The sequence below is a fragment of the Lactuca sativa genome, chromosome 9 (assembly GCF_002870075.4).
Source record: "Lactuca sativa cultivar Salinas chromosome 9, Lsat_Salinas_v11, whole genome shotgun sequence".
Lineage (NCBI taxonomy): Eukaryota > Viridiplantae > Streptophyta > Magnoliopsida > Asterales > Asteraceae > Lactuca > Lactuca sativa.
The window spans coordinates 99,563,797-99,575,889 of record NC_056631.2 but is presented as its reverse complement, the minus strand read 5'-3'; the positions used below and the strand labels follow the sequence as shown (position 1 = coordinate 99,575,889).

The following is a 12,093-nucleotide window of genomic DNA, read 5'->3' as shown; positions in this document are numbered from 1 at the left end:
CTGCTTGGACTCGGGAGAGAATGATTAAGGAGGCCATAGATACTCCTAGCATCCTATGGCTTGAACCGATGATCTCCTTCGACTACTACAATTCTGTCGATTCGCAGTTCGATATGCCGTTGACTCGAAAGGCGTTTATCTTCCACGCCTTCTCCAACATTTTTGAAGTCCCTCATCCGAATCCTGAGGTTGATAGGGAGCTTATCGAATTTTATCTGAAGGCCGCTCAACCACAGTACCAAACATGGAGCGCTCAGAAGATCGTTAATGTTCGGGTTTTGAAGCCGTATACCGAAGGGAGATTCATCAACGTTCGGTTCAGGGTGATCAGAGGGTCTGCAAGAACCGAACATCTTATATCCTTGGCAGATCTACTGAACCTCAACCCTCATGATTGGATCGTTTTGCATAACATCCTTTTGACGAATGAAGCTGAATATGGTCCAATTATTGACCATCTCAAAAGGATGATAGTCTGTTACATCATGGAGGTAGCCTTGATGGATCAGGAGATAGCCACAGTCTTCTAGAAGAAACCGAAGATAGCTCCTGTGGGATCGGCCAGTGATCTCAATCAAATGAAGATGGGCAAGATTGACCCGAAGCGTAATTCGGTCATGTTCACTAGAGCAGAAGGACAGAAATGCCTCTTTGCTTTAGCGGATAAACATCTTTACACCAATGCTTGTCTTGAGCATGTATTGTCGATCATCCGTCGGTGTAAAGAGAATGCAGCAGACGATGTCAAATACTTCAACGATATGATCCAATGGTACATCAGATTCAGACAGACGATACTTGCTCTTATCTCTCGTCTGTTTCAGACTGTGAAGAAGAAGGTACCTGCCGCTGCTGCTGGCCCAAGTAACAAGTGAAGATCTCGCTCCAATTGACGCGAAGGGGGGAGATTGTTAGTTTGAAGTTGCGTTTAAGGATTGCGTCATTGGGCTCGGCTATTAGTCCAATTGTTTTGTACTCCGGTTTGGGCCTGTCCAACCGTGAGCCTGTTAGGTTTACTATATAAGTGTATGCTTGCATGCATATTAGGTTAACGATAGAGAAGTAACGATCAAGAATACAATAGAATTACGATAGCTTTTCTTCATCGTTCCTGTAAACCTTCCAACCCTCTATAGTTGATGTTCTTGATCGAGCTCTTCTGAGGGTTATTTTATAATCATTCGACACGTTTGATTCATTCTTGAGTTGTTCATTATTTTTGTGTTCTTGCTGTTTAATCTTTATTTACCTGTTTAAGATCTAATCGATCTTCTAGATTAAGTTTTAATCTCATTAATCTAATAATCATAATCCTTCACCACATCTAACCATCTACGCTGCCTCATGTTCAAATTTGATTGATCCATCAAATGCCTCAGGCTTTTTTTGATCCACGTAGATAGTATAGCAGACCCCGTAGAGGTAATATCACCAAATCTTGAGGGGAAGACACCACACCCCCGACTCCAAATCATATGTGGGGTAATTCTCCTCATGAGGCTTCAACTGCCTCGAAGTGTAAGAAATAACACTTCCCCACTGCATCAACATTGCTCGCAAACCTGTGTTCGACGCATCACAATATACCACAAAATCCTCAACACCCTCCGGAAGGGTCAAAATCAGAGCCTCGCATAATCGCTGCCTTTGCGTCTCAAAAGTTGCATGCTGCTCAGGCCCCTAATGAAACATTACGAACTTCTTTGTCAACCGAGTTAAAGGAACCACTATCTTGGAGAAATCCTGAATGAATCCCCGATAGTATCCTGCCAATCCAAGGAAACTCCAAATCTCAGATGGAGACCTCGGGACCTCTTACCTCATCACTGCTTCGACCTTGGTTGGATCGACTAGGATACCCTTCTAGTTTACAAAGTGTCCTAGAAACTGCACCTTGTGCAACCAGAACTCTCACTTGGAGAACTTCGCAAACAATCTCTCCTTCCTCAGAGTCTCCAATATGTCCCTGAGATGCTACTCATGTTGCTCCTGAATCTTGGAATAGACTAGGTTGTCATCAATAAATACAATCGCAGACGATCCAACATAGGCCTACATACGCATTTGATGATATCCATAAAGGTGGCTAGAGCATTGGTGAGCCCGAAGGGTATCACCACGAACTCGTAATGACCATAACAAGTCTGGAAGGCCGTCTTCTGCATATCCTCCCCTCTCACCCTCATCTAATGATAACCCGAACACAGATCAATCTTGGAAAACTAAGATGTACCCTAAAGTTGGTCAAATAGATTGTCAATCCTCGGGAGCGGATAGCGGTTCTTCACCCTTACCTTATTCAGCTCCGGGTAATCGATACACGTCCGATGCGACCCATCATTCTTCTACACGAACAAAATCGGTACTCCCCATGGTGAGCTACTCGGCCGAATAACTCCATTGTCTAACAGCTCCTGCAGCTGTATAGACAACTTTTGCATCTTTGGAGGTGCTAACCGATAAGTTGCTTTGGATATCGGAGCCGCACCGGGAACCAAGTCAATTCGAAACTCTACTTGCCTCTCCGGAGGCACTCCACAAAAATCCTCTGGAAATACATCTGGGTACTAACAAACAACCGCTACATCATCCACACTCGTCTTACCTTTCTCATGAGTATCCATCACATAGGCAACAAACCTAGAACAACCCTGCTGAAGATGGTGTCTGACCTTAGCCGCTGAACATAAAATCAGCTCGCACTGAACACCCTTGCCCTAAATCACCAATTCTCCCCTACTTAGGGTCCGGATACGCACCAACTGCTTCTTGCAATCAATCATTGCTCCATTGGGGCTCAACCAATCCATCCCTACAATAAACTTGCTCCCATGCAAGGGAATAGGAACATCTGATTGTATAATCGGCCTTTTTATGGCCTGCTAGACTTGTACAATCGGCCTTTTTATGGCCCATCTGATTGCAATGGAACCAAATCAGAATCGATCCCTGGGTAGTGGTTGTGCAATCCCAAAGAAAGTGCCCAATCATGCCACACTTATTGCAGCCTGAACCACCACCCCTGTAAGCTCCATCGTGCCTCTTGCCACACTTTTCACAGCAGCCCCAACCCCGTTGGCCTCTCATTCTCGAATAAAAAACCCTGGTGTTTTTTCCTGAACCCTCTGAACTCTAAACTTAATCTGGCTTCCTCTTCTTCTCCATCTCCAAGTCAATATCCCTCTCTCCGGCTTGCGCTATCATATCATCAAGTGTCTTGCAACTGAATTGGCTCACAAACTGCCTGATATTGCTCCTCAACATCTTATGGTATCTCTCCTTCTTCATCTCCTCGTCGGCCACATATTGTGGAACTAATAATGCCCTCTCATAGAATAGCAGTGATCTCTGCCACCGTCTCAGTAGTGTGGCAAAGGTCCTGAAACTCCCTCGCCAAGTGCTAGACCTCAATCATAGGCGCAAAATCAACCCAAAACCTCGTCACAAAAACCTCCCAAGTCATATACTCAACCGCATTGCCTCCTAAGGTGTTTCGAACCTCCTCCTACTAGTCTCAAGTTGTGTCATTTAGAAGACAGTATGCAAGTCTGACCTTTGCCTCCTTCGGGCAAAGGCTAGATTGGAAAGCGTTCTCGATGTCTGCCAACCAACGTCTGCTCACAACCAGGCCTTCTTCCCTAAGAACTACAGAGCCCTACATGCCTGGAACTCACAAAAAGTCAAAGAGCAGTCTTCCACCATCTTAAAACGAAAAGTGGCCAAACGTTCATCCAGAATCTCCATAATACCCTCCTTGACCCTGCCAAAGATCACAAGACTTTGATCAAGAATACTACAAGTAATCTCTGTTGAAATGAACTCATGCATCTGATCGTCCATATGTCTGGCTCCAGAGCCCAAACTCGAACATCACGGTCACCAGAACCTCCTCGAAGGACCACCATATTGAAAATAAGCCATATAAACCATCAGAATATACTCGAAGAATCCTACATTCTGCAAGCTTCCTGTTATCATCGTGACTTTCCTTGGCTCGAATATCAAATAGGAATTGTCTTTATATGATTTCCAATGAGATCAAGTAAGTTGGAAGGAATCTTCTTTTAGTAGTACGAGCCCATACTACCTTCCACATCTATTCGTACTTTCCTCAAGGATCGTCTCAAATCCTCCAAGTCACTCCCTTGTCAATCCAAACAACCCTCAACAAGACAACGCTCTTGGCACCAAATTGCCTCCTGGGTTTCCTAGGGCAACCACCACACTACTCTCCACCATCAGCTGCAGAAAGAACTCTCCTAACACCCTCTAACTAGCTGACGAATACAATTACATATCATTGACACCCGATAACTCTTCAAATGAAAGGTCTCATGCTACAACAGTTGGACTCAAATAAGAGATGCACAATTGAGCTAAAAGCTAACCTTCTAAAATTATCTTGTCTTAATAATATGTAACTTCACATATTCACTTACTAGTTAGCTGATGTTTATGGGAAATCCTGAAAAACACAAAGCAAGTATCATTCGAGCATCGAGTAATCAGAATCAAGCATAACCTAAGCAGGCCATCCTATCACCGTTTGATCAGTACTAACATGCAAGTCTACAAGCTTATATAGCAGGCATTTAAAGGCATCTCTCCTAGCATTCTACCATGGAATCCTGAGTAGATCCTTAGCCTTAATTTAGCATGCAATTTACAACTTCACAATTTAAAGCAAAACATAAACATGTATGCGTATTTTGGTAAAACATACTTGAGCTTGGTCGATTTCATGTACCACACCCCTTTCTTTTATTAGAAAAACTATTTTTGTAAAACATTTCTTTTATACAAAATATACCAAATGCTCAGTTTGAGTTCAAACACACCCAAGAGTATGCCTGAATCCCTTAAACCATGGCTTTGATACCAACTTGTAACGTCCCAAAATTTAAAACCAAAAATTTTGTTTTCATAATAAAAAATCCATCAACCAAAACATGTTCATAAAACCATTAAGGAAAATCAGAGTATGTTAATCCATCATCTCAATACATCAGAGTAAAATAAAATGGAAATTATGGTGGGTGCGATGCGATCATCCTAAGTTCTTCCCTTTCGATCCGGAAGTACCTGAAACATAAACTGAAAACCATAAGCGTGAAGCTTAGTAGTTCCCCAAAATACCACATAACATACATATCTAGTAGCTCAAGGCTGTTTTGGGTCTATTTCACCCTTGGGTCTATTTCACCCCTAAGTCTATTTCAACACATGTGTTGGCCTAAAGCTGTACCGGGTCTATTTCACCCCCGATTCTATTTAACCCTTGAGTCTATTTCAACTCATATGTCAGCCGAAGGTTGTACCGGGTCTATTTCACCCCTGGGTCTATTTCACCCCACATACATATAGCAAATAGGAACACAAGCATATAACACATATAATAGGAGTCACAAAGACTGGAAGCGTATAACACATCCTAGTGCCCTACAGTATAATGAGCAAACTCACCTCTCGGTCGATAATCAACTATCACTGCTCTCACGGTCAGCTACACCAGTGCTAAACCACACCTAGATAATCATACAAGGAAAACCCTTAGTCTACCCTTTAAAACCAAGAGTTGACCAAAATTCAACTCTGATTAAAAGTCAACGCCTAAGGTCAATGGTCAACATTCCCATCAGTTCGGCCTCACGTTGTGACCTTGATAACATCTATTTTATGCATATATTTATGACATTTTCTTAGTATTTTATATTATGTTTTTATGTTAGTAAGAACTAAAAGATACTTATACACTTAGAAATGTTCAATACAGTTAAAATGGGAGCTAGAATGCAGAAGGAGGAGAAAAGAGTTAAAAAGATGCAAAAAGGATTTTGCCGGATAGCTTGACCACCAATTAGTTTTTTGGCCATATCTCATGAACCGTAACTCCGATTGACGAGATGCAAAATGAACTGAAAGATAGACACAATTTCGGACGATTTTCGTGTTCTAAGAAAATGATGATTCCTAATTACCATGGCGTGGTGACACCACCACGAATTGGTAAATTGAAACTTCGTGAGCATTAAGACTGAATTGGAGAATACGAGATATACACGTGGACCAAGATGTGGTGCCATTACCACGTCGTGGTTCAGATTTTCAAGAATCTAAATATTTCGAGCATGTGGACGATTTTTTGAGGGGATTTACGACTTTTATTGATCTTTGGTCGACAAGAAACCTCAGAGAAGCTGTTTTGAGGGTCTAAAAGGTAGACATAAGGCCATTAAGCTGACAGGAGCGAAGATCTAAGGGATTCAAGAGTAGATTCATGTCGGTAATCATGTGGTTGTTATCATGACCATGTTAGCATTCCATTGTGATGCCATTATGTTTTTACTTTATGATTTAGGTGTTAAAACCTTTCTACTTTATGTTTATGACTAAATGAATCTTCGAATTATTGGTTTAATTACTATTTGGATTATTTATTCTTATTTAATTTATTTTTTCAAGTTTGATTGAAGATCCATATGTGTTGAAGATTGTTGTGTTTGTTCCCTATTGCTTAACTAATAAAGTTTAGATGACTTTCTAGCTGTTTAAGTTTGGGGTGATTTGATAGCTTATTTTATTTCCTTCTTTTTATTAGTTTATTTTAGTATTTTTAGCTCTTTTTATTAGTATTGCATTGTATATTCTTTATTTTCTTTATCATGGATCGTGTTGAGTACTTTCTATTTTGCATGAGATTTTTTGCAGGGTTTTAGAGCTCGTTGTGGTTGCGGTTTGACTGCAGTTGGGCTTAGTGGGATTTTCGATGCATTATTGGGCTTTACGGATCCATCAAAGGAGATTTAGGCTTAAAAAGTTGAAGATTTGGATGAATTGGGCTTTTGAAGATGGGACATGGATTCTTATTTTGGGCATGGACTATCTATATTTAAAGCTTGAAGGTGATTGGCCAAATTCAAATCATGTGAGTTATGCAGGGGACCAAGAGAATCTTCGGTAGTGGAGAAGAACTGATCAATAGCATTCCAGCAACACTTGCAGGGCTGGAGTCTCAGTCGCACAACACTTGCGCGGGTACTTGCGCAACTACACACTTTTGGGCATTTTGGTCATTTTGTTTACCATTTACCTTGGGGGATTGGATATTTCAGATACACTTCGATTTTCCACCATTGGATACCATTAGAGGCGATTTTTAGAGCTTGATACCCATTCTTCTCATCTTTCTAAGTAATTGGTAGTTTCTTGATGCAATTCTACTTTTGTGATTGTTATTTTGTTTCCATGAGTGGCTAACTTCTCTATTTTTGTTAACTTTGGCTAAAACCCTTGTATATTTGTGGTTTTTTGAAGGATTCATGCTTAATTGTCATTTATGTTATGTTTATGATTCTAGTTCATATTTCTTATGCTTATTTAATACTTTGATCATGAGCTTGGTACTTGAATGAGCAATTGTTGGTTTATTTCTTTGGTTTAGCAATGAATCATTGAATTTACTTAGAACAAGGGCTTTATGATGGTAGAAATCATCTCTAGCTTATGAATCATGACTCCTTTTGTGGATGTGTTAGCATTGACATCCTCTAGGAATTGGGGATTCCTTGATTCTTAAGGCTAATCAACTTCTTGGGTTCAATTGCTTCAACTAAATCCTTGATTTTGATTAAGAAGGTGTGTTGTAGGCTTCCCCAACCTTCATACTACCTATGAGGAATCTTGGCATATCATGCTTCATGATTTCTATAACCAATTTGGGATGAATGATAAGCTTCATACTGAATCCTAATGATAAATAGACAAATGTTCATTGTGTTGAACTGCCTTGGTTAACCAATTCTCTCCAATATTTGAGCATCTCACCATCTTGCTTAATTGCAAGCTTTTTAGTTATTCAAGTATTTTAGTTTTCAAGCAATCACAACCCCCCCCCCCCCCCTTGTAGTTTAATTGTAGTTAGATAGTTTATTTACACTAGTTCTATTGGATTGCATTGGTGATTGAATACAACCATTTTCCTGAGGATCGATACCCCTTTTTACCATTATATTATGTTTTATTTGCAAAGAAATGGTGTAATTTGTTTGGTGGACTTGACATCTCATCAATAATTTACATTAAATTCCTTAAATTCCTTATATATATATATATATATATATATATATATATATATATATATATATATATATATATTGGAACGATAAAAATATAAATAAAAAAGAGAAACCCAAACCTAACAAGACACTAAACGGGACAAAGCATATTAGTAAAGTTCAAATTATATACAAAGGAATGGTGATGCACACCAATCTGCCCAATTGATCCCTATTTTCCCCTTGTAAGTGTACTATAAAAATACAAAAACTATAATAGTGTCAGCTACATTAGTGGTAGAGATAGTATAGTGGTTAAATATCCTCTCATTTCATGCCTTCAATATTTTCAGCAACCTTAGTGTGAGAGATGGTATAGTGGTTAAATATCCTCCCATTTCATGCCTTCTATATCAACCAAAATGTACCATAACATGTTACCGTTAGAAATTACTTTTTTTTTCAAACAGTGCCCCCAGGTAGCAACATAATTTATTATCTCCTCCACCTTTGTAATTTAGACAACACCAATATCATACCATTTGAAGATCTAGTCCACGGTGATGCTCGCAAAGTTACAACTTATGAGAATATGATCTGAGCCTTTGATCGCCAATGTGCAGTAACAATAAGTGTTAGAGTCAATATTGACTCTACGCTATCGAAGGGCATCTGCTAAGGGGGTCCTACCTATAATAGCCTTCCATATGAAATAAATAACATTGATTGACTTCTTTCAACCGGTAAACTTTTGCACCAATAGGAAAAAGAGGAGATATATCAAATTTGATCTAACAATATATACAAAGAACTTACCATCAGTTGCCAAATTACAACTTCAGGAATCATTCACCTTCGTTACAATGTTGCTCACTTGAAGACCAACTTTGAGTATATCACATTTTGCCCCAACTATATTATTCCATACCCAAGTCATACATTTTTAGATAGATAATCGAGTGGTTTATACCACTAATAACACAACACCACAGGGAATTCCTATCTGTATGTAGCCTCCACCACGTCATAAGAGAGATGTTTATGGGGTGTAAGGACCTGACACCTAAACCACCTTTATCTTTTGAAGTGATTACCTTTTCCCACGAGACCCAATTAATTTTGGCCTTATCCGTTAAGCTGCCCCATAGAAGCCTCTTATTGATCTTTTTTGGTGTCTCAATTACACCACATGGGGCCTTAAACAGAGAAAGATAGTATGTGGGAATATTACCCAAAATCGCCTTCACTAATATTAGTTGATTGCCGAATGAAAACGTTTTTGCCTTCCAAGTGGATAGTTTGGATCCAACTTTTTATTAAATTCATGTTTGTTCCAACCGGAACCCCAAGGTATTTGAATGGTAAGTTACCTGGTTCACAACCAAAAATGTTAGCCTACCTATTGGTTTTCCTTTCCAGAGCTCCAATACCAAAAACCTTGGACTTATAATAGTTTACCTTCAAACTTGATGATACGTGGAAACATCTAAGAATTTTGTCAAGGTTCTTGAGATTGGATCTTAACCACTCACCAATACGTCATCTGCATAAAATAAGTTAGATAAGATAGGACCATTATTCGGGATGCTCACATCATTGAATATGCCTTGATTACACGTTGATTTCATCACTACATGAAGCCCTTCCATGGCGATGATGAAAAGAAAATATGATAAACGGTCACCTTACCAGACACCCCTAGATACATCAAACTTATCCGAAGGAGAATCTTTAATGATAACTAAGGCTTTATATGAACTAAGGCACTCGCAAATCCAACAACACCATTTAGACCAAAAGCCCATTTGAGTAGGCACATATCCAAATATTCAAAATTTATCGAGTCAAAGACTTTATTAAAATTCACCTAGAATAACAAGACTTTCATTTTAAGCTTTTTAGCCCATCAACCTACCTCATTAATGATCATCGGACCATCGAGTATCCTCCGTCCTTCACAATACGTAGATTGAACTTCATATATAACATATCCAATAACAACTTCCTTATAGATATTATAAATATTAACATCTTAAAAATAAGTCAAATTTTGAAGTATTGATATAGAAGACACAAATTTTGTTACTATTAAACTAAATGAAATGAAAATGGAAAACTTCAATGGGCGCAAAGATATATAACATGCATATTTAATTGTCGTCAAAAACGAGAACAATAAAATTTACCAGCAGTATATTTTAGACCGGACATAACAATTTTTCTTGTTGCATTAAAATGTTGTACAAAATTCAAGATTGCAGTTCCGGTTTTCACACAAGAATAATTCAATTATGACGACAAATGCAGATGAAAATACTGAAAATTAATAAATACCCTTTATTGGCATTAGATGAACTGAGCATAAAAGAGAAGGCACAAGTACACAATAGAATGTACAAGATAAGAAATATGCTTGGCTCCTCATACGCCATCCACAAAGGCCATGGATACGTCGATGAGCTCTGCAAATGGCATACAGGGAGCCAGGCATATGTGCATATCACCATATCATAAACAAAAAAACAATGTATAATCTGCCTAGGATCACTTTTTCTTGGCTAAGCATGATTCGTTATATCAAATTGGTTGTCATATATATACCCATACTCACGCGTATTTAAGAAAAGATCAAAAGACGTGTCTTTAGAACGACATATAAGTTCCAAGAAATTTGGCAAAATGGGTGGCTTGTCTACAACAAGAGTGGTTTTCTCTGCTAAAACATAGGAAGGAAGAAAGAATATATGGGGTTTGAGATCCACGCTAACTTTGGCATATATATATATATATATATATATATATATATATATATATATATATATATATATATATATATATATATATATATATATATATATATATATATATATATATATATATATAGAGAGAGAGAGAGAGAGAGAGAGAGAGAGAGAGAGAGAATGTGTGTGAGTGTGTGTATTTTGAAGAGAGAGAAATAAAAGGAGAGGGGTTGGAATGAAATCTCATAATAGCTTATTCTTTCTAGGGTGGTAAAGTAGATATTGTTTTCTTTTTCTCTTTTCTAAAGCTCCTTTGTCTGTGAGTGCTTGGAAAAATATGGATTCCTCATAGACGGCCCCCTCTCTCTGGTTTAGTAAATTATGGATTTCTTTAAGACGGCCCCCTCTCCTTGTGCTTTCATATCGCCCTATTCAGCTCCCCGGGCCCCGACTTCCATATATATAAACAAGGGTCAGTTTACGGATCCCAAATGAACATGCATTGAAAATTTACATTTTATGTATTAAATATGTATTAAATGTGAAAATAAATTATCACGAAATACATGAAATATGTACATTCTAGATATTTAAAATAAGAATCTAGTTTTAGATTTGCCATAATATACAATTAATGTTTTTTTTTTTTTTCAAAAGTAAGTTTTGATAGTTTTGTCATTAATGAGTTATCTTTTTTGCCAATGTGTTAGTTAATACACCGTTAATGTGTTAAAGTATTTAAAATATATTGATTTCTTTATAGACAGTTTTAAATATTTTATACTAAACATCCACTTTTTGTATTTAAAACATAATGTTGGATTTCATCACCAAAATCCCCTTGGTTGGTTGTTGTACAATCCAAAAGGTACATTTCTTTACAACACCATAACATGTAAAAACATAAAATAAAATAATGCAACAAAATTTAAAAGTATTTTTTGTTATTCGTTCCTTGAGTGTAGCGCATTTTCCTGTTTATCATTCTTACTCCATCTATTTCTTTGACAAATTGTTAGGAATTTGCAAGATCTCGGTTTCTTTAAAAGAATATTTCATACGAGATTCAATTGAACTGACGCAAATACATGGAAAAAAGTTATTGTACCATAAATAATTAGATATTAGTATGTATATTTAGATACACACAAGCATATATATATATATATATATATATATATATATATATATATATATATATATATATATATATATATATATATATATATATATATAGGAATGAGTTCTATGGAAAACAAATAACTAGGACAACATCTACCGGAACCAATAATCAAATG

General features: G+C 37.6%; 1 long non-coding RNA gene across 1 annotated transcript; it reads right to left on the bottom strand.

Annotated features, from left to right (window-relative positions):
- Positions 1–8,060: 8,060 nt before the first annotated feature.
- On the bottom strand, positions 8,061–10,810 carry LOC111915070 (uncharacterized). The gene is made up of 2 exons (XR_002858025.3): positions 9,513–10,810; positions 8,061–9,424 (listed from the first exon to the last, which is right to left on the bottom strand). It is a non-coding gene; the product is annotated as an uncharacterized LOC111915070 (long non-coding RNA).
- Between the last annotated feature and the right edge of the window lie 1,283 nt (positions 10,811–12,093).